Genomic DNA, 25223 nt, shown 5'->3' with positions numbered 1-25223 from the left:
AAGTTACCTTTTAAATTATGTGGAGCAGCGCCAGCTTTCCAGGTGATTTATTCTTTAACGATTAACTTCAAATATTTAAAGTTAGTCCTTAAAATTGCTTTCAGTAATGTAAACATTTCCATGCGCGCAGTAATGTCACTGTAGCAAATACCGTGGGACATTTACAGTGGTCAAAACTGCTGGACTGGAAGTGTCGCACAAAAAAACGGAAGCTGGCTGCGTTCTGTTTTGCCTCCGTGTCTCCCTGAAAAATAAGGTGAATAGAACATGTAAACAGCAGTCAGGAAAAATCGGATATAGGCAACAAATCGGAATTGGGCATCAAGACATGGTAGTGTAAAGGCAGCCTAACAACAGTCTCCTGGGTCAAAGTATTATGTGACAACATGATGTTATGTGATGATGTGAAGATTTAAGCTAAATAACAGCAGTCTCCAAGGCTTAAGTCCTATGTTCATTTGACCCATGCATCCATCCTGACCTCCCTATGTAAACTTTGTCACTCTTTATACTACGTCACTTGCCTTCCTCCTTACTTTACTTAATGTAAATATTGGACATTCATAAGCTGCCAGTACAAATAATCTATTGTATCATTTTTTGAGGAAGGACAGCCCCCCCAATAACAGACAACCTGACAGAAAAGAAATAATCATTAAGCAAATAAGAAACAATCTACACTTATGAGCATTAATGCTTTTGCACACTTAAAAAAAAACAGATTCTCATCTAATAATCAGCAATAAAGGCATTTTACAGGCCCGAAATGTTGAATGAACCAGGGTTTTTAGCATTTACAGCCTAATTACTGTGTATTCTGAAAGCCATCAGCCAGAAATGATATTAAAACAGGACAATATAAGCCAAATAACACCCTCTGTGACATCAACTGCCTCTGAATTCCTACAATATCAGTATTCAACTGAAGCAGAAAGCCTCCAGGGGATGTATGGCTCCATTTTTTCTCATTAACACTTTTCCTTTAATGGTCTAATTTTAAAGAAGGAAGAAAGAAAGCAAAAAGGAAAAAAATCCCTTACCATTTCCTTTCTAAATCTGAAAAGATAGCCAGAGCTCTTTTAAGTATAAGTGGGACAACATGTTCAAACATAGATTTTTCAGTAAATATGCTGCCCATTCCTCATTACAGCTGAGCAAGCCTTTAGGAAACTTATTGGCTTAGCTGTCTATAAATAAGATAAGCTTAATTTTTAGGCCTAATTAATCATGGTCCATATTTACAACCTCAGCCAATGATTCAGAGCCAATTCTGTATCACTTTGTTATTATATGGGTCATGGAACAACCTTGAAGAAATTGTCTGCTGTCGCATTAAGATCAAAAACTGCAAATTATAATCTTCTCTATTTTATTTTATTTTTTTTCATTTTCCTTTACCTTATGTTGAAGTCCCAGAGAGTGTCTGGATTGTGCTGACCTCATTTGCATCACAGGGGTTGTTAAATTGGGTACAAAATTGGAGCCATCTGCCTGTGCCAGTGTTTTACTACATGGCTTACAGCCCTTAGAGCAAGTATCTCTCTGTGTCTTTCTGTCCCAGATCTACTGAGAGGAGTAGACCCTGTGTCTACATGCTGGCATCTGGCATTAACAAGTATCCTGGGTGTTAGGACTGTGTTCAGACAGCGCACAGACACATCAAATACAGACGGAAATGCACCCAAGATGCTCTGAAGATACTATCCAAATTACTTCTGGTAGTTGTCACAGGCTCATTTGCTCACATTAGAAAACATATGTAGATGGAATCTATGTTCCAGACGTCAATCAAACTGAGGTAGTAATTTATAGGTCTTCAATGCATTTCAGGGAGAAATGGTGTGCTTTTAATCTATTTATTTCAATCATAGTTACAAGTTTCTTTGCTTTACATACAAAATATATGATGCAATCAAGGATTGGGGGCACGGCTGGATCCAGGCACCAAAACTACTTAGCTAGGTTTAGAAAAAGATCATGTTTTAGGTTTTTAAAAAATTATGTTTATTACATATGGGATGTAAGCACATTGTAAAGTGACGTAACTACCAACACATTCTCACTCCAACCTCGTCACATATCAACATTTGATCATGGACTTTCCACGTCCAGATACAACGTGCAAGGTACCCTGGGTGCATTGGTTGTTGATGTTTTGGGAGACAGTGTGAAGTTCTGCCTGTTACATGCATTGTCTTCTTTTAAGATACACTTCTGTATTCACAGGAAACGTATCCATACAGTCTCTTTCAAAATAAACGCACTACACCAGTATAACACCACAAATTGACTTTTTTTGCTTCAACAACAAATGCATGTGGTTGGGTTTAGGAAAAAAGAACAAGGTTTGGCTTTAGAATCTTATGGGATGCGAACACGGCTCTCGCGGGTGACAGTTGGTGGTTGTTGGATTGATCCACCTCTCCTCCCGTCTGCCCTACTCAGACTTTCACCAACTTATTTTCATTCTTGTCCCACCGCGTTTCCCCCTGACGCCATTAAACTATAATGGTGACCAACCACGTATCATTCCGACGTTAAAGGACAGCTTTTTTTGTCTATGTGTGACGCCACAAGTCACTAACTAACCATTTGATGAGTTCAGAGTGAGACCGTTTGTAACTACATATGTTGGTTCACATTGACTTTTTGGGCTCTAGTTTCCTGGCGCAGTGCAGGGTGGCACAGGGTGGCGAACCCCGCGCAGAACTAGTTTCGAGCAGCGCAACCCGAGGCGCGCTCAGTTTGGTAGTTTGGCAGACTGAGGTGCGCTGAGATGGGTGTGGCGCACCTCGGTCACCAAAACCTCACAGGCTGGTTTCCAGAATGTCAGGCACATTAATAATGCAATAAATAGCCACAAAAACCACTATTCAATGCAACTATCTGCAATCAGCACATAAATGTATCTCTATATCGACTGTCCCGTCACATCTGATGTCAGATCAAAGGGGATTGGCACCGTTTGGCACGTTTGGTACGCGTAATGGAAACCCAACCTGATTTGATTAACACAGCTGCAAACTAATGAGTTCACATCCCTCTCAGCCAACCACAAACAGCCACAGCATCAGATAGGGAGTATATATTCAGCATCTGTCATCTTAGAAAAGTCAAAAGAAAAGAAACAGAGTGAGACTGCGAGAGAGAAAGAGAGAGCGCGCGCGCACGAGAGAAACGCAACATTGATTTACAATTGTGGTGACCTCCTCCCAGGCTACCTTTGCATCATCAGCCCGTGGAGGTCTGCTCGCAGTTCCGTATATTCGGACACTGCGAGCTTGGACCTCCCGGACCAAAACATCAGTTTCCTCCTGGGAGAAGTTTGGCCGTCTGACGCTGCTGCTCTCTTCTGCCATGGCGAATTGAGTAAACTCTCATTACGCCTTCGCGCGGCGCATTTAAGGGCGAGGAGAGGGGCTCATTTGATTGGTGTGATGTGTGTAAAACCCACTCCACGCCTTCTCTCCTCCCTCTTTCCGACTTGCGCAGGTAGGAGGGACGGAGGTGGGAGAGAGGAGTAGCTGCGCCAGGCGCACGGTGTGCCAAACCCAGTTGGCGAAGCGCAGGTGCACTGCGCCCCCGCCTCACCTGGTCTGCGAAACTAGAGCCCTACGTTTCACACAGGGCACAAACAGCAGTCTCCCAGGTGAAAGTCTTGTGTTTGTTGACCTAGCCACCACCCATCCTTCTTCCTACAAGGACTTTCCCGCTCTTTATACTACCTATGGGATGGCAACATTAACCATTGTCCATTGAGTGATGTCATTTAACCAGGGAATTCTAGGTCCACCACAACAAAAGATGCTTATTGACTTTTTGGCATTGTTTCTGTGGTGCCTGTGTGTAATTTCAATACAATTCGCACCACCACCAGGTAGTGTGGTGTTAAGAGGTTGTGATCATTTCCCATATTTATGTAAGACCAGGTTGGATGAATTATTACAGTATATTCAACTACCAAACAATATATAAATTAGATAAAGTTAGCCCCACCTCCTTTAGATATAATATAAATACACTGCTTAGATGTAACTGCATCAATAATACCTTTTCTATTATACAGTATTTTGTCATTCCATTGCATTGCACTGTCAATTCCACACTGTAAATATACTGTATATCTTATAGTCCCATACTTTTTTTGAAAGTGAACTATTAAACATTTATATTGTTGCAACATTGTTTCTGTGGCATTGCTCCCAAATTCCTTCACTTCTGAAAAATCTTTATTTTTAATTATTGGGAACAAGACAAGATGGTCCCCATAATATTTTGTGAAGTTTCCTATAGCTTTCTGTCCGTATTGATCTGTTGTGGCAGAAAGGTTTTAGAGAGCCTCTCCAGCATCAACAAAATACTCAAAGTTCAAATGAAGTTTTCAACCAGCAGCACTTATAAAAGTATGGTGTCATGAGTTGTGAGTCTGTGTTGCCAACATAGTTATATTGATGAGTGAAATACATTGCCAAACCATATTGTTGTTGTTTGTCTGACATATATTCATATGCATATCTAAAGATGAGATTAACAATGTTGTAAGGAGCCCATACTGCACCATCAGGCTGATATATGAAGCGATGGTTTGTCTAATACAATTTACAACTGTTTCTTCTAATGGAATATTTTTACATTATGATATTAATACTTGAAATTTACTATGTAAGATCACTTTTTTAGACACTGCAACATCTGCACAAATAAAATCAAATGTGTCTTGGTGAAGATATTCATGAATAGAAAGCAGAAATAGTGAGATGTTTATTGTCAATTCCAGAAAATATACATGCTTTATTACTAAAGGATATGCAATATAAAATCTGTGTTTAGCTTAGGGAAAACATTTTAACATACTGCATACAAAGAGTAGCAGAGCCTGTGTGAAGCATGAATGTATAAAATATAACTCAAAATAGCCTTGGAGGCAGGGCCCCAGAGGTGTGGTGGTAGTTGATGCGGTGCATGTGTTACTAGGTAGATGGGCAGGTTATCGAGGATGATGTGGGTATACCGTCCTACATATTTCAGTGGCTTTTTGGCTGATAGGTGATATACTGTAAATGGCCAAAAAAAGGAATTGGGTATACCCCATATACCTGGGGACACCCTCCACACCACTGCGGGGCCCTCTTCATTCCTATGGAAGTTGTTCAGTGGCGCATGAAGCCAAGAGGTCAACCTTCCTGGTATAAAATTACCTAGATCTTCTGCATCGTTGAGCCCATAGAGCAAGCACACCAGAGACTTTGTGGGCAAGTGGCTCACTTCTGCTGACTGCTAACTTACAGCTTAGCCCTCCGTTAACTTTAATGGGAATAAAATGATGTCTCTTCTAGAATTTAGGAATGTTATGTTATACCAAATGGATCAAATTGTATCCCAATTGTAAAATAAATCATTTGGTTGAGATTATGATGCTCAAAAAGAGTTCTCTGTCATAAGTCAATGGGAAAAAAAAGTCATTATGCGTCTTTGGGCATTATGTGACCAATACATTCTCACTCTGACCTTGTCACATATCAACGTTTGGTCATGGACTTTTCACATCCAGGACGTGCAAGGTACCTTGGCTGCGTTGGTTGTTGACGTTCTACAACAGCATGTCAGTTCTGCCTGTAACATGCATTGTCTTCTTTCAAAATACACACAATACCTCTGTACAAAACCACAAATTAAAGTGTTTTTTTCCCTTTAACAACTAACACACGTGGTTGGGTTTAGGAAAAAAGAACTGGGTTTGGCTTTATAGTCTTCCGGGAGACGAACACTGCTCTCCTGGGTGAAAGTTGGTGTTTGTTGGACCCATCCACCATCCCTCCCTACTCAGATTTTCACCGCCTTAACTTTTGTTCTTGTCCCGCTGTCATTCTCCTAGACACCTTCAGGTGCCGTTAAACTATTACGGCAACCGGCCACATATCATTACATCAAAGGACGGCTTTTTCTGTCAGTGTCCTGCAACGCAAGTCACTGCCCAAGCGCCAGACTTTGACAACTTCGGAGTGAGACCGGGTTGATGTGACAGACCTGGAGGTTATAATACCACTGCTGGTCGCTATGTCAATTTGGCATAAAGTACAGCACACTTCCTGGGGGGCTGGTGTGAACTCATTTCAGTGTTAAAGGTTCAGATATTGTGTGGGTGTGTGGCCACTTTTTACATTTATTTTTGTACCACCAAATTTGGTACAGAAAGTTCAATCCATACACTCTGTGTCAGAGCCTGCTGCTTTCAAAGGAAAGTCCAGAGATTATAAGCAAAAAAATAGGAAATGACAACGGAGAGAGAGAGAGAGAGAGAGAGAGAGAGAGAGAGAGAGAGAGAAGGAAAAGAGGATGAAAAGAACAATAAGTTAGGGAGTAGAGAAACAATGAGTTTCTCATCAGCATTTGTGCACCAGTGATGTGTGCATATTCGTCCTGTCTGCCAACGCACTGCAGCCATTTGAGCCTCTCTCAGTCTCTCTCTCCTTCCACCTTCCTGTTGTTTCTAAAAATAGCCGCTCCCAAATCTTATTATCTACAGAAACAAACCTCCATTCTGCCTCTCCTCCATCGATTCAACACCTAGGAATGTTTGACAGCTGGGCTGGGGGGTCATTTTTCACTCTGCATTTGCTTTACTGTGTGTGTGTGTGTACATATGTGCATTTGTGTGTGTGTTTGGCACTGTCAGGTGCCAAATTGTAACCTGGTATGAGGGTGAAATATCACTGTGCAACACACATGCTTATTTGTGTATGCCAAACTGCGCTCACACACACATGCACACCTCGCCACTAAAAATGCACACCACATGTTACACATTTTTCAAAGGATCATTTTGTGCTGAATATCAATGACTGCAAGTCTGCGCACACACACACACACACACACACACACACACACATTAATGAACTTGTCTTGGAGGCGGGGTTTATCTCCAACTACAAGTTGTTTTCTCTGATATTAGCAATAAACAAGCACTTGGAGCACTGTTTCAAATTTGCTCCTGTTTGTATGGATGTACCTGTTATAGAGGTATTCCCAAGCTCCCACCCACAGCTAGCAACATTGAAAGAAATCACAGCGGAGGCCTAATGGGGGCAGAAAAACATCCCAAATAGCTGAAAAAAGATAATCTGCCACAGCCACAGGCTTAACATCCGAGAAGTAAAGAGTGCGTGGGAGGTAGAAAGTCAGACGGTTTTATTTCTGTACCGGCAATCTTTCAGTCTTTAGACCTTTTCAGAGACATTAAAGATGCCGTTCCTTTATAGTTGTTAAAAAAAAAATGTAATTGCCCCTAATGGGAGATGTGGTTTGAGGCACGGCATATAACACAATAGACTCAAAATAAATTCACAGAAACAGTCAAGGCATACAAAAAAAACATCCTTTAATTGAACTCTGGAGCTTTTAGTGTCTTAGCTTTTCACTCTGACATAGCCACAAGAAAAGTAAAAGGGCACTAATGCCTGAACCCTTGTTCTTCTATTATGTGGTTGCTTGGAATTGATGCTAATTTTACCATTTCACTTTCTCCAGTCAGCATTATTGACAAAATCCTTAAACTGTAAGATAGCAAGGACATGTGCTGTACAGATGTTAAAAGTGCATCACTTCTTTTTTGCTGACTTTGCCTCCAATTCATTCCATATTCTGTTTTCAGCCACATTAACAGCACGGCTGTATGAGTAGCAATGCTAGCAGGTCCACCATTTGGTCCATAGTAAAATGCCTGATCAACTTTCAGATGGATTGCAATTTTATTAGGTAAAGATTCAAGGTGTCTGTCCAGAGGATAAATCCTTTTAACCTTGGTGATACCCTAACTTTTTATCTAGTGCTACTATCAGATCAAAATTTTAATTTGTCCAACACATTGTTTAATGACTGAATACCTGCAAAAATAATGAAATTCCAATTAGCTGTACCTTTGTTGCTAATTAGCAGATGTTAGTGCTAGAATAAGATGGTTGCCACATTATGTGCTTTGTGTTAGCATGTTCACAATATCAGAGTTTGTTAGCGTGCTGACATTAACATTTAGCTGAATGCAAGCTAAGTACAGCTTAAAGCTGTAACACTGAAGCTCCCCAGGGCTATGTTTTAAGCCCCCTGCTTCAGTCCTTGTACACACACAACTGTGTAGCCACTTTTGAGTCCAGCATCATCATCAAGCTTGCTGATGACACAGCTGTGGTGGGCCTGGTCACAGATAACAATGAAAAGACCTACCTGAAGGAAGTAGAGGACCTTACTCACTGGTGTCAGGAGAACAACCTACTCCAGAATGTCAGCAAAACTAAGATGATGATGGTGAACTTAAGGAAGAAGAAGTGAAAGGAACTACACCCCTCTTCATATCAGTGGGTCCTTGGTGGAAAGGGTGGACAGCTTCAGGTACCATGGTGTCCATATTGGTGAGGGCCTGACCTTGGCATTGCATACTGACTCAGTGGTGTGAAAGGCAAGGCATAGACTGTTTTACCTCAGACGTTTGAGGAAATTGTGGGTATCCCCTAGCCTGGAAATCCAGACTCAAATCTAGAAAGATTTTGAGTCTGGCCCTCACTGATACACCCTTCCTACCCAAGGGGCGGCACTAACTGAGGCATTTCAAATGCCGCCACACGCAATTGGATAGCACGATGGCCAAACAAGGTGAAATATTCATTACAGTAAGCCTCATTTGTTTGCCGAACAGTGGGGCTAACTAATATATGATGCTTTTGCCGTATCCCATTGGCAAAACAGCAAAAACGTCCTTCAAGTAAAAAGATAAGTGTAGCTGGCTTAGCGTTTCTTCCACAGCTAAATTGAATGGACACAGTCCTTCGGCAGCTGCCATCTTGGCTGTTTACTTTTCGACTCCTACGGCACAACGCTGTCGTCATTATGTTACACCCACCCAGAGCCCTCCTCTGTCAGATAGACTGATCTGATTGGTCCGATTGCCGATTCAGCCGGCTCTGCTCATCGGGGCCAGAATCCCGTGCAGAGCAAATTCGAATTAAGGACGTTGCGCTCCAGAAACAGCACCTAACAGGACCGCAAGGCCCTGCAAAGAGTGTTTTGTTTAGTTAAACTTAAAATAGCTGCTGCTTTCCCATGCCTAAAGGATGTTTACACCAGAAGCTACAAGAGTAAGGCAAGGAGAATCTTAAAAGATCCTGACCACCTGGATAACTGCCTTTTCTCCCTGTTCAGGTTGGGAAGGTGGTACTGGTTACACCAGGCCAGCACTGAGAGGCTCAGGAAGACAGAGAAACTTCTATTCTCGGGCGAATGAAGACACTGCCTAAGATTGCCCAATTGCACACATATATTCACTATTATGGTCCTTTCTTAATACTCTTAATACTTGATTGATTTATTGATTGCACTACTTGAAGGAAATTACTATTGTTAATTCTCATATAAAAGGCTTAATTTATATAATGGCCCAGCCTCTGGTGTGGGCAGCACAAACAAATTATGGCCTTTGGCTGGGTAAAAAGGTGGGTATCCAAAGGCTGGGTATCCACAGCACCTATTCCATCAGTACAACAGAGTCATGTTACATCCACCAACAAATGCTGAAATTCTCTTTATTAAATAGATACAGTGTTTTTGTTCTCTAACTGATTCCCATTGTTACTCCTTTGCTGTATCCCTGATTTCTTTGACATTAAAGCTTCTTTGATGGTTCCACTGGTGAAGCATTACAGCATTGCGTATTTGGTAGAATTGATGTTGACTCTTAGTCTTTTCCCTGGTCATCATTAAATTATTCATTCACTTTACATTTCCATGTTTCTTTGCACATGCATGTGTGCAATTACCAGCCCTTTAGATGAAGATCACTTGCTCTATGCAAAGGATGTAAGAAAGCCTTCAATTTCATGAAAAGCTCAAAAGAGGTTTTGGACAAAAAGTAGGAAGGCAGGAAGGAAGACAGATTACTTTATGTTTTAAAGCAGAACACAGAGAACAGCCTGCCCCATATACAGTAAACTTAACCACATACACGCTCACATACACACAGTATGCACCACTGTGTTATTGTAAATTCACACTGCAAAATAAAGACACAGAGAAGCTGCAGTCAGCTGCATTTGATTGGAGTCCTGCAGCAACCACTTAAGTCCAATTATGTCTCTTTCTCAACATATGTAGAAATATTTTCAGGCTAATATTTGCCACACAGAAGGCTAAAACAAACACAACAGTAACAATAACTGCTTCTCAATGGCTGGAGTATGATTTATCATTCTACAGTGCACCAGGCAAAGTGTGGTATTTATGATTAATTGTGCCTGTGTGTCCATGGCCAGTTGTGGGTGGAGTCCATCTGCATGTAGAGATTCTGCCCTGAGCGACAGGCAGCCGCCAGCTGGCAGAGAGTCACGTACAGCCCTGGACAGCACCCAGCACCGGGGAGGGAAGGCCGGGTGGGTGGGCGGACAGATGCAGGGCAGGCCAGAGACTTCTGTGTTCATACCAGCATGAATCAAGGCATGGCCACAGAACATCACTGTCACATTCATCTGCTGTATTTCACAGTCAATATTTTTTCTCTCAATCCATGGTGACAATGGGTGTGGTCTCAGTGCCCAGGACTTCTTTTATGTGCTGTGCATTTTTGTGAAAACATTCTTAAGTTTATGTCACTGAATACAATACTATGTGTCGGCATGTACTAGCTGTATTAAATCTTAAATGCATCTGAAATATATTCCTTGATGCTACTCACTTTTCTGTAGACTCCATGAAGTGATGTTAACACTTAGATGCTTCCATCAGTGGGTCAAAAGTGGAGTTTCCTTACTGATAAACATTATCTTATTTAAGATTGTTGGTAACATCATATGCCCTTGAGGTTGCCATTTGTCACTGCTACGCCGATGACATCCACTTCTACATTTCCCTAAATGTCGTATCACCCCTGCAACTCACTCCACTCTGACCAACTGCCACAATGAAATTAAATCATGGATGCGAGCTAAATTCCTCAAACTAAACCGTGATAAATCAGGCATGATCATCATAAGCCACCAAACACTTCTATTATAGCCCTGAGAATTATACGTAACCCATAGGGAAATGTACTTAAACCATAGATCTGCACGTTTCCACTGCTTCCAGTGCTCTTAGATGAAGGTGGGGTTGTTACCAGATGGTAACTGCTTAAACTGGACTCCACTTTAATTCCAGCACCTTGCTGATTGTCCATGGAACGGGATTGCATGCCAAAATGTTCAGAACAAAAAAGAACAGGCTGGAGCATTTAGAGTCCCTGTTGCAACTGATGGGATATTCAAAAATGGCAAATTTAAGCTATTGCTTGGTTGCCAATCCTGCCTTTGATGTTGGTGGTTGAAATTTACAGGTGATTTTGATAAATTTTCAGTTTAGAATCAAAATTGTGACATCCCTGCTAAAATCCATATTTAGTGTCTCTGAGACCATTTCAGCTGCGAAACTAACAGCTAACATTAGATATAAAAAATACAAAATCAGAATCATTTTCATTGTTAGTTATGAACAGAATTATCTATCTGTCAGAGTTGCCTATAACGTTTTTGTTGTAGAGGAAGCATACAGTTCATTTGGGACCACTTCTGGACAGTTGGCGTGATGATACAAAAATGGTAAAATGTTTTTATTTTTTATTTATTTATTTTTTTCAAAAAGAGAAAGAGGTATCTAAATGCATGATCAAATGAATAACTAATATGACAAGCTGAAATATTTTTTGTCTTAAAAATACTGGACAAATGGTATCTAAGGTTTAAGGCTGATAAGTTACCTTTGAGAGTCAGAACATAACAGAGATGATTTCAGAGTTATGATGTCTGTGTCATTGACAGAAAATACAGGAACAAGGTGATGAAAACTGCTGTGTTATATCTAAAAATAAACATAATAATTTAATATAAATAATATTGTCATATGTAATATCAAGAGTAATGTAAAGATCAAGCACTTAGAAACATACTAAAAAGCTATGAGTGGCACTAAAAGCCAAGTTGTATGAGATCACATACACTCTTTATGTAGGTCAGATGGGAACAATTTAACATAAAAGCCCTTGTGCATGAACAATATGTACGCTGCCACGTAGAGCTCATGTCTGTCAAACCACACAGAGCATGAACAAAACATTGGTGACCTAAAAGCCAAGGATCATCCATTTACAGTCACTGCTAAAGGGCCTCTTTTATTTCTCTTACCGGGGATACAGCTGGGAATGGACACAATGTCAAGCTATTTAAATAGCTGAACATATCTAGAGCCAGGCAAAACATACAGCAGCAGCAGCAGCAGCAGCTAACTAATGCTTCATTAAATGCCTCCCTGAAGGTGTTGCTGCCCAGGTCAGATTTTAATTTCTAGTCCAGCAACAATGACAATGATATAAGGGAGATGCAAAAGCAGGCTTCTCGTTTGAAGCCAATTACTTTTTAATTTTAGCTGCCTGGTTCAGCTGTTGCCTGTAGACTATATGAACCATAGCTAGATGGCTACAGCTCCAAAATTTGGAGGTCAAAATGTTTCCACTATATATGATCCAAAAACTGAAAGATAACTCTACATGTCCCAGGGAAAACGTCAACATTCTCACTAGATGATAATTCATTAGAAATAGAATAGAAAGCCTTTTTGGTCATTGTATTAGGCAGGATTCAACAAAATTAGGAGTGCCAGTCCTGGCTGGTGCATAAGAGTTAAAAAAGACACTGCATACAATATTAAAAACATGAAGCACACTGCAAAAATCACATCACACATAATATAAAAGAGGTAGCTATAAAAGTGCCAGAATCAATAAACACAAAGTGCCAGAGTCAGCAAATTGTCCAGTCCACAGTAGTTATTGCACAATTCCTGATAGTTACTGCCATGTAAAAAATAAAATATAGTGAGCGTTGTTGTGAGAGTGCAGTATGACTGCTCATTCTGCATGTTGATTGAGGCTGTAAATGGCCTTAGGAAAGAAACTTCATGAGTCTGGTGGTCCGAGTTGTTAATGACCTGTTGGGACTGCCTGAGGGCAGGGGGTCGAACAGGTGGTGGCCAAGGTCAGAGCAGCCTTTTAACAATGTTCTGGGCTCTGGGGAGGTAGCGTGTGTCTGCAATGTCTTGGAGTGAGGGAAGAGGGCAGCCACTGACCCTCTGTAAGTTGTTTTTTTTTGGGGGGGGGGGTTGTCCGCTGCTGAGTAGCCAGCATATCAAACTGTGAACACTCTTGTGGGGTGGTAGAAGGTCACAGGGTCCCACAAGGTTAAAGGTTAAATTTTTCTGTTATTATATTTGTTATATTTACATTACATTATATTTGTTATATTTGAGTTGCGTGTTTTGTGACCCATTTGCCACTCAAACCCGTCACCTTAAGGGACTGCTTCCTTCTTTATTCCCGTCATCGTGTCGGTTACATGATCACAGCCTTCACTATACACTAATTGATGTCTCATGATTATGTGGGATATGTACGGATTTTGGTGCATTACTTTTCGTAGAAAAGAGTATAAACAGTGCATGAGAACAGCTTGTCTAAGATCATATGAAGGCTTCTTTCAAAACTCTTGGAGAAGACACACACAGCATGGACGGTATGGATTGTCGCAGCCTACAGTTTTATTTTACATTTTCTACACTCCAGCATACAGGTGGATAAAATAATATATTAATTGAAATATTGCAGATGTCAGCTGATATCATGCTGCATACAGAGGTGATGCTGCATCCCCAATAATTGATATTACTGCATCATTAGTTGTGAACCAAGTAGCAGATGGATGATGGTATATCTGTGCAGCTGATTAACTGGAAAATGAAATGAATGAAAAGGTACAGAGGTAGCGGGTCTGATTTAACGTCAGCTGGATTTATACAACAGTGGTTAGTAAGTACAGCAGCAGCTGCACTGGGAGATCTGTCAGAGCTGTCAATCAGCGTAACCTTATTGAATTCATTAAAAAAGTAATGAAATCATTTGGGTGAGGAGCCCTTCAAGTGATACAGTTTGACACAGAAATCCCCTCTCCCACTGGAGTATCAGCTTTATATGAACTTGTTCACAGCATTTAACATGTCACAGTCATCATAGCTGAAGTCAGTAGACCCAGAAAACAATAAAATTAAATTTTATTTGTATGATTGAGGCATTCTTGCTCACTGGAAGAATACTAGTAATGTTGATTAGCTAATTTAGACCTAATAGTCTTTGTTCCCCTTATTGTACAGTAAGGTTTAAATATGTTTTGTGGCTCCTGACAAAATTTATTTTTATTAATTTTGGTCAAAAATGGCTCTTTGGATCATAAAGGTTGCTGACCCCAGGCCTAGTGGCTATCAGAGTTTTCCTCTATTCATATGAAGAAGGGAACAAAGCAGCATTTAACAAAGACAACGTTAAAAAATCCAGCTCCATTACAAGTCACACGTTTCACCAAGAAAACAACTGTCTTATACTGAACACATTTTCCTCACATATACAGCTTGCTAACATTATTAGCATTGTGGGGCGGCAGTAGTTCAGTCCATAGGGACTTGGGTTGGGAACCAGAGGGTCGCCTGTTCGAGTCCCTGTCCGGACCAAATATGGAGCGTGGACTGGTGGCTGGAGAGGTGCCAGTTCACCTCCTGGGCACTGCTGGGGTGCCCTTGAGCAAGGCACCAAACTCCCCAACCGCTCGGGGCGCCTGACCAAGGGCAGCCCCCTCACTCTGACATCTCTCCACTTTGTGCATGTATAGGTCCTGTTTGTGCATGTGTGTGTCTTTCGGACCTGTGTGTAATTGACAAGCAAGAGTGAAAAACATTGAATTTCCCCTCAGGGGGATTAATAAACTTAAACTTATGCATAAATTAGCGGACTTTCCTCTACTGATATGAAGCCAGGATAAATTACCCTTCACACGCCTTACAATGCTATTTTGTAGAGGATTTATGTCTACACAATTAGTTGTTTCTTACCTGTGAAATTAAAATAAAAAAAAGTTTCATTTCCACTGAAATAAATGGTTTTCAGTTTACAAAAATATACAGGGGGCCACATCACCACAACATATTTCTAGGAAGGCGCACGTCAGGCTACCCTGTAGGGTACGCATCTACGCATAGCCTACAACCTAGGTACAGCATTGATTCAACACAAGTATAAATCCACTTAATGAGGAACAGACCATCAAAAATGTGAGTTAATATGGGAGCAACTCAGTGGAGCTGCAAAATCTGAGTCAAAGAGTCAAAATATAGGAAGAAAATGATAGCTTAAACACTGAGTCAGTTGTGTCTTGATATGAGATGCCTTACAAAGTACTTACAAAGTATTTAATAAATGGAAGCATACTAATGTCACTAGGTTTTAGACTGTGGTGGTAATTGATATGTTGTCCCACATACTGATCAATTAAAGTAACTGTTTTCAATATTTATGGAGACCTCCCTCCTCAGAGAAACACCAGCATCAATCGTTTCTGCATTTTCAGGCAAGCAGTCAAATGAAATATTAATTGAAGAGAACATTGTTGGGATAAAGATTGGATTAAGAATTAAATAAGCAATGAATACATGCAATATAAATAAACATCTTGACATTAGAGTTATGTTTAACCTGCAAAAAGTTAATGAAGAGACGCAAAACACTGCGTCTGAGCCCAGGGGCCTATTTTCCCATTAATCTATTGTTCCATGTTACAACACAAAAATAAGGAAGCAAAAAGACTGACAGTGCTGTAATAGCTGCATTGACAAAAACAGAAGAGTAAATGTATCTTCTTTATCCCCCCCCCCCCTAAAAAAATCACAGTTTTAATGAGGTTTGTTAGCGTGTAATTTCTGTACAAAGCAATGGAATATAATGACTGCCTTCTTTAGTACATTATATGAGAAGTCAGTTTTACATAACTTCCAGAAATTTCACCTCCCTTTGTTTGTGCCACAGGATTGTTACATCCTGCTCGTTATCATCCTTATTTTCCATTTTCTTCACATAATGCACGCAGTTGTTCACAACAGAATGTACAAGTTGTTGCCACAGTCAGTATCCAAAAAAGAGCTGCACACTCGCATTCTTGTTTACAACTAGAAAAGCAATGCATGGAAAGTGCAATTATATAAATCGGCTGATTGTGAAGACGACATCATCTTTCTGTTCTTCCTTTCCTGACACACAACAAATATATTTAAACGCTGACCTTGTTTGGATATGTAATTTGTTTTGTTCGCCCTTCACGACAGGACTGTTGAGTTGCACTTCACATGCAGAATCACACACACAAACACACCCTCTCTCTTGCACTCACTCACCCACACACACACACACACACACACACACACACACCAAATCAGTTTCTCTGCAGCAGCTGCTGGGTTTGCATCTTATTTCCTGAGGTATTGATTTTCTTGCCTGGCATCACGCCCTGCTCTTCCCTCGTCATTATGCCCACTCTGCCCAGAACAGAGCGGAGGACAGCCAACACTGCCTCTGGACTGGGGGATTGTATCTGTTGCACATAAACAGGAACAGATCGATATATTGTAAACTGATGAAAATTTTCTTGTACTACACAAAAGCATTTTTCTTTGGCCCTCTCTCTTTCGTTCTCTCTCAGTGTCTCTTTACATTGGAAATGATCAATCTGTGGGACATGGACGCAGGATGTACGTATAACTCTGCCAAGTTTATCACAAATGCCTCAGTAAACTGGGATTTTGGGCTTTCACCAACCACATTCTAAGACAGAAACACAGTGAAGTCTCTGGCTATCAATCCAGAAATGCGATCAGTGTGAGACATGTGCATTTACAACCCGTTCAGGACTTTGGGAACCAAACCAACAGTCAAAATTCTGACAGGGTCAGAAATGGAGGGGCGGATTCTCACAATCTGACTGTTGCTGTGAACCATGTTAACAAACCTTACCAGACCTAGACCAATATTCTTTGTACAAGTGGATCCCAATCTGGGGGTCCAGCCCCTCCTGGAGATTGCCACAGCTTTACAGGGGGTTGCAAGGCCTTCTTGATTTCTTTAGGTGTAGGAAAACTTTAAAAAATATATAGGTACAGTTGGCCTATATTTCATCATTTCATGAATTTCTGCAAAAAAAATAAAATTCTTTATATAAACTGAAATCTCACAGGATAAGGGCACAGTGACGACCTGAACACAAGGTACATTGAGTCCTCACTCTCTGCAGAACAGCCTCATCCTGCATTGATAAAGTGCACAGTAAAAACAACCAAAGAGCTGATACAACAATGGCCAAGCCTCAGGGACAAGCAATTACTGAATTTATGAACAAAAGAAGCCTATTAGGACGGCACGGTGGTGCAATTAGCACTGTCCCCTCACAGCAAGAAGGTTCCTGGTTCAAACCCAAGATGGGGGAGCCCTTCTGTATGGAGTTTGCATGTTCTCCCCATGTCAGCGCAGGTTACATCTGGGTACTCCAGCTTCCTCCTACAGTCCAAAGACATGCAGATTAGATTAATTGGAGACTCTAAATTGTCCGTAGGTGTGAATGTGAGTGTGAATGGTTGTCTGTCTCTATGTGTCAGCCCTGTGATAGTCTGGCGACCTGTCCAGGGTGTACCCTGCCTCTCGCCTGATGTCAGCTGGGATAGGCTCCAGCTCCCCCATGACCCCCAACAGGATAAAGGGTGTGAGATATGAATGAATGAATGAATAACCTCAGTAATCCTTTGACATTCCCACTAGCACCACTAGAAATTTAAAAACTTTCGCAGGATGCCAGACTATCACAGGGCTGACACATAGAGGCAGACAACCATTCACACTCACATTCACACCTACGGACAATTTAGAGTCACCAATTAACCTAACCTGCATGTTTTTGGATTGTGGGAGGAAGCTGGTGTACCCGGAGAAAACACTTGCTGACACAGGGAGAATGTATGCAGGGGAGGGTCCCCCCACCCTGGGATTCGAACCAGGAACCCTATTACTGTTAGGTGACAATGCACAGCACCAGGGAACATAATACATATTTTGCTTGCTGTCCATTTGGTGTGTTTTAAATAGACATCAGAGGTGAAACCAAGTCATTGTTTTGCAAGTCATAAGTAAGGACGCATTCACACTTGCGCTACTTGGTTCGCATTAAACGAACCCTGGTCCACTTCCACGGATAGTTCAGTTCATTTGGAGTGGTGTGAACGCCCAATCGAACTCTGGTGCGGACCAAAGGAGTGAACCCTGGTCCGCTTGAAAACTGGGGGTCTCGGTTCACTTGCAAGTGAACTCTGGTGCGGTTCACTTACAGTGGGAAATGCAAATGGACTATCCAACAAACCAAAGAGAGGAAGTGAAACAAAGAGAGGAAGTGATGTAGAGCTCAGTGCATTTTGGGTAGAAAAAAAAACAAAGCCAACAGCGCAAACCAGGAGAAACAGAGGTAAAAAAAAAAAAAAAAAAAAAAAGTTGGAAAATGTCTTGTGAGCAGACGTGGAGTAGTGAGGAGGTGCAGGCGCTTACCCCAAGACTGCATAAATTTGGTGTTGCTCCATTGTTTTTGTGTTGACCAAGCCAGCTGAAGGGGATGGATTTCCGTTTTTGGTCCTGGCCAATCGATGAGCTGGGTTTTCTTCTTTCTGAGTGACATTGTTCAGGTGGTTTGGTCCGCTTTAAAAAGTGCAGTGTGAAAGTGAACCAAATAAAGGTGTGAAATTCCCCCGGACTATCGTGGTGTGAATGCGCCCTAAGACTCAAGTCTTTGCATTCAAGTCCTAAGTCAAGTCCCATGTCAAGACTGACAAGTCCCAAGTCCAGCCCCAAGTCCTAAACTCTGAGTTCATGACTTAGGACTAAATAAGTCATGTTGCACTTTTCACCAAATGTAATGCCATTTCTACAAGAGTAATAATAAATAGATAAATGGTCATGGGAAGACCTGCACCTGTAAAGTGCCTTTCTAGTCATCCGACCACTCATGACTTTTACACTACAAGTCACATTCACCCATTCACACACACATTCATACACTGATGGCCGAGGCTACCATACGAGCAGCCACCTGCTACACAGTTTTTTTTTAACACACACACACACACACACACTGATGGAACAGCCATCAGGAGCAATTTGGGGTTCAGTATCTTGCTCAAGGATACTTCAACATGCAGACTGGAGGAGCTGGGGATCAAAACACATATCACCCTATTAGAGGATGACCTACGCTACCTCTGAGCCAGGAAATAAATGGAAATAAATTGAGTTGTGGCAAACTTTAAATGACATACTTTTTATCCCTCGGCGTGGAAGTAGCTTTTATCAAGTATTTTAAAGTCATAAGGCTCAAGTCCAAGTGAAGTCAGTCAGTCTTTGGTGTCAAAGTCCATGTCAAGCTGCAAGTCTAAAGTAATCCAATATGTGACTTGAGTCCAACTTGAGTCCAAGTAAGACTACTTGAGTCCACACGTCTGATAGACAGTGCATCGTATCTGTCTAACATGTCGTCGCTGCCTAGTGAAAACCATTCTTCTTCACCTTGTTAAGACAGACAAACAATTTAAAAAAGCCAATGAGGGCTGAAAATACAAATCTGTGTTTCTAATGAGAAGTCTTACTGACGGATAATGTTATTCTGCCATGCGAAGCTGACATTTTGGAGATGAGTGGTTTTCAGAAGACATCAAAGATGAGTCTGGAAATGATCATTATATAGCAATAAATAACATCAAATTAAATTTATATGGCTTGTTTTGAGTATATTCATATTTTTTCTAAACTGGCGCTTAACTGAGGGTCATTATTTTTGCAGGAGTCCCACTGCCTCTCACTTACACTATTTGAATATGTCCAATCACAGCAGTAGCAGTGGAAGAATGATTTGCTGTAAACATTCATCAAAGCAGCACTAAGCATCCTTCTATTCACACTAATCATTAAGCTGAGGACTTGTTGTTAGAAGAGTTTGCTATAAGACTGATTTTCTCAGCTTGTCTCTTGTTAGTGAAATGACCCATTCACTATCTGCACGGTGTCTTTGAAGTTTTCCCTTCCCTTTGAAGAAAACTGACACCCTGCAAATGATAGCTCATCTGCATAAACATGGGTTCATACACCTCACTTACATAATTCTCTCTCCCACCTTGTTTACAGCCAGGTAATAAAAGTTACATGAACAATTGTTTTGGTTGCTGTTTTGTTTGTTCAAGGTCGAACTCAAACTCATCTTCATTTGTAAGGGTAATTAAATCTCTGATTTAATTATTTGTGTTTTATTTTTTTTTAAATAAAGTTCTGTTATGAAGTGCGGCAGCTTACAAAATGCTAATTAGTAGACTGGAGCGAGCCGGGGTTTAGATTTATTTTCATTTAAAAGCTAATAAAGATGAAGTATGCACTTATACATGCTCTGAGTCACAGTTACAGTTAGACCTGCTGAAAATCAACTTAACAGCCATGCAAAGCTCTGTGGCATAGAAATGATATGCTATGTCAGCCTGTTAACATGCCCATAATGACAGTGTCAACATGTTGATGTTCAGCAGGTAATGTTTACCTGCTCATCATTTTAATTTAAAATGTTAGCATGCTAATACCTGCTAACAGAAACTCCAGCTGAGACTGCAGGTGCTGTTGTTAGTTTTGCAAGTATTTGGCCATAAACTAAAGTATGGCAACAGTTTTATTTGTGACCTGGGGCTTGATGAATAGTCAGGGGGTTACAGAGGCTGCAACAATGCAACCTATTAATGATTATTTCATAACAATCCATCCAGTAGCTGTCAAAATATTTCACTCTGAAATGAGGAAATTGCCTTAAGTTCCTGGTGGTGCTAGTGGAAAGGTCAAAGGATTAATGAGGTTATTCATTCATTAATTCATATCTGTTGCAGGGGGTGGGGGGGCTGGAGCCTGACATCCTTCAAGAGGCAGGGTACACCCTGGACAGGTTGACAGACTATCACAGAGCTGACATAAAGAGACAGACAACCATTCACACCTACGGGAAATTTAGAGTCACCAATTAACCTAACCTGCACATCTTTGGACTGTAGGAGGAAGCTGGAGTACCTGGAGAAAACCCATGCTGGCATGGCTCCCCCACCCAAACCAACAACCCTCTCACTGAGGCGACAATGTTAACCAAGTTACCAGTATGTTGTTAAAAAACCACAAAGGACTATTTCATGGATATCCATTCAATATTTGTCTGCATATCCAACCCATCTTATTTCCATACAACTATCTCTGATGATAAATCAGATTTTTTTTCCACTACTTTTAAGGAAATGAAAAAATCCCTGTGTTTTAAAATCAACAATTCTTTCATGTGTCATTATATTATTAATATTTTACCAAAGTCAAGCTGAAATGGATTTACAACGCTTTTGACCAGCTAATGCTAAGATGTGTTTTTTGTCAGTCAGTAATTAGGCCAGCCACATCTGAGGCAATCAGTACTTTGCATCATATTACCCTCAACTTTCTGGTTCCAAAGTTAATTGTAGCCATGTGTGAGCTCTAAACACATTTTGCCAAAATTTCTCTCATCGGTTATCAGACCACAAATGAGGCAAGAATTAGCTAGCTAGCAAGCTAGGGAGTGCACCTTTCCATCACTCTGCCTCATTCCCTGGTGCCAGGGAACGATTCCCCAGGAGGAGAGTGGGCAGAAGCTCTGGTGATGGACCAACAGCAGCATGTTTTTTTTTTCTTTCAACAACAAACGCAAGTGGTTACTTTTAGCCTACACATGCATATGTTTGGGTTTAGGCAGCAAAACCACGTGGTTGGTTTTAGGAAAAAAAGAAAGAAAGAGTTTGGCTTTACAGTCTTATGGGAAATGAACACCGACTGGTGTCGGTGGTTGTTGGACCCATCCACCACCCCTCCGGCCCCAGTCACACTTTTCGCCCCCTCTACTTTCGTTGATATCCCGCCGCATATCCCCCAACACTGCTGGGCGCCATAACACATTAACGGTGTTTGGCCGTGTGTCATGCAGACGTGAAAGGATGGCTTTTTTCGTCAGTGTATGATGCCGGAAGACACTGCCCAAGCGCTGATATTCAGCGACTTCGGAGTGAGACCAATTCTTTATGTAAAAGTCAGACAAAATCAACTCATCACTTCTTTTAATGGGGGTGGGGTGGAGCTATGAGGTTTGCCGTCAGTTTGAGGATCCATTTGAGTTACAATATTTGTAATACTCTTCATTGGTATATATTTGTAAAACTCACATACAGATGGAAAGGATGACCAATAGCATTGATTCATGATAAAATAAAAATGACAAAATGTGGAGATACAACGTTTCCGCCTTTAAGCAACGATAAAAAGGATGTCCTATGACATATAATTCAAATTAGCAAAATACAATAAGGGGTTTCTTTGTTTTGGTACGATTAAAGCAACCCTCAGTCGTAGTATCAAAGAGGCATGATGAACGATGATACATCCATTTACTCCTGATCACAGGTGAACCAACCAAGGACACTGAAGTGAGTGGGCTGAATGCAACACCAATTTTCACCATGAATGTCTCAACAAAAACCTAAACCACAAAGAAGTGTTTTCATGATGATACATTATGTACGTAAAAATGCTTGTATATACTAAAACAGAATATAGTGCTCACTGGTCTTCTCACACTACACATAGTGCACAGGTAAGAGCCTACAGTTTTGAAGTGGAGGTATGGATAGAGGACAGATCCAACAGAAAAATATTCCAGTACAAAAATGCTTGGAATAGTGAGATCCCTTTGCCACTCTGCTGTGCAAACAGACTGTACATCCACAGAGATGTTAATTTTTGTACTTCTCCTTCCGACTTTCACCTCATCCAGACGTAGGATACTGAATACTGGTGTTTCCTGAATGTATTCTCCAGCCAGTCTTAAAGCTCAAGCCTTGGGCAGAATATGATTGAACGTAATAATAGCTCAAACCCCTGCATGCTGGATCACAGTATGTGGGGAGGAAGGATTTGTAAGACAGCCATATTATACCACTGTTCGGGGACTCATTAGACTCCGATACACTGGGCAAATTTTGAAGCTGTTTGAAAGGCAACACGGGCACAGATTTCTCCCAGCAGCCTTGCATTGCTTGCTTATGGAAATATTGTACTTTACAGTTTGCATTTTGCTTTAATTCCATTTGTAATGCAAGGAGTGCGACCACAGCCTGTTCTGCTGTTGATCAGTTCTGGTATCATAAGAGGCTTACAGAACAGACCTTTCATGTGCTATATGAGAGGCACTCACATAGGGCCACTGGCGTTGTGATATATCCAATGTCACCGCCGTGAGCATGGATTCAAACAGACAGAGGAGCATGTGTCAGAATGAGATCAAACATCCAGCTGCTGATGCATGGAGACAATGTCAGAAAGAGACGAGGGAGCAAAAGCGTGCCAGAATTAGAGGCAGATGGAAAGAGAGAACGAGAGAGGAGCAACAAAGCCTTGCTTAAAGAACAAATCCTGCAGGCAGCTTGGAGAGGCTGAGCCCTGTAGGTCCTAAGCATGGACCTTTGGTGGTCTTCACTCACACACTGAGCCATCAAAGGGACTCTTCACAGATGTAGGCATGTAATCGCTGTGCATGTCTCTGAGCCGTGACCACAGAGCATGTGCATATCACAGAGTTCTGTCAGAGTTCAAAGGTGGTTCGAACCCCTGCACTTTTGCCCTCACTACCACAAAGTAATCCCCCCTTACCATGTAAAACCTCACAGACATCAAGGAAACAGAGAAAAACAAAAGGGTATAACATAGAACTGGAGCTTGTTACCCGCTGAGCAACAACATCACTGCACAACCAGCGCAGCATGATCTCCTGCTATTTCTTATTTTTTGAGTTCAGAGACTTTTCAACTTCATACATGTTAGTAGCTCCCATCTTTGTGTTGTGATGCATTTCCTGTATTACTTGGGGAAATCACAATGGGCCTTGTTGACAAGTACTTGTATGCACAAATTAGAAATGTAGAACTTGTGGCAGATTCATTAACGTCTTATCTCCGAATTCTTTGTAGGTAAATGGTCCAGACCACTCATATGTTTAACTAAGGTTTGTGGGTAATTCTGGGCCATGAAATAAAATAAACCAGACTGAAAATAGCAAATAAGATAATAACTTGTATTTTTTAATCACCTTTGATACATAAAATGCAGCTCAAAGTGCTTCACAGAGGGAAGAAAACATGGCACACAAAGCCTTGACATATGCAGTTGTTATAAGATTCACAAGGCAAGGCAAATTAAAAACATTTAAAATATCAAAGACAAAAAAAGAAAAAAAAAAGACAATAAAAGCATCTACACAATGAATCAACATCAAGTCAGTGGCATCGGTAAAATTGCAAATATATACTACTCACAATTTTTTTTAAGCTTTTGATATGACATGCAAACACTGAAAAGCTGCAGACAATTTATTAAATAGACCTTGAGAAGACATTGTTTTATCAACTGCAGTTTCCAAGACCAAGAACAAACACCTAGTCAATGTTCTGTTTTTAAGATGAAAAAGAATGACGTAAATTATATCACTATTTTTGGCTCATTTTAATGAAATGGTTTTAAGGAAATGACCACTTTAAAATGAAAATACAGACAGTACTTACTCACCCTCGTGCTGACAAGAAGTGTAGTTTTTTAATCCACAAAACTCATTTGGGGTATCGGAGGATAACAGCTAGCTGGATTTTTCCATACACTTGAAGTGCATGGAACCCACGTCCAAAATCATTTTTGAAAATGTAATAAAACTCCGCTAATGCATTTCAAAAACATCAGAACGGCTCATCCGTCGTAATCCAAGTGCCCTGAAGCCGCAGCATGCAAAACTGACTTGAAAAGACATAACTTACTCCACTTTTATAGCATCATTTCTCACCGTGGTCAGTTAGCCTGCAGGCGTGCTGTGTTTACATGGCAACTCGTGAGACTCGAGAACAAAAACGTCTCTGAACATAGTTAAAAAGCCAAGACAAAGATGTCAGTTCAGAGTCAATAAACACCTCCCGGTCCGCTTCTACACAGCCATAATGCAAAGTGTCATCACCTCCTCCATCACAGTCTGGTATGGTATCACGGACAGTCACTCAAAGATGAAATACAACACTTTGGGCTCTAGTTTCGCAGACCGGGCGAGGCGGGGGCGCAGCGCACCTGCGCTTCGCCAACTGGGTGTGGCCAGGCGGATTTTGCAAGTTTGGCACACCGTGCGCGCTGGCGCAGCTACTCGGCTGTCCCACCTCCGTCCCTCCTA

Source organism: Epinephelus moara, chromosome 4 (assembly GCF_006386435.1).
Source record: "Epinephelus moara isolate mb chromosome 4, YSFRI_EMoa_1.0, whole genome shotgun sequence".
Classification (NCBI taxonomy): Eukaryota; Metazoa; Chordata; class Actinopteri; order Perciformes; family Serranidae; genus Epinephelus; species Epinephelus moara.
This window is presented reverse-complemented; position numbering follows the sequence as displayed.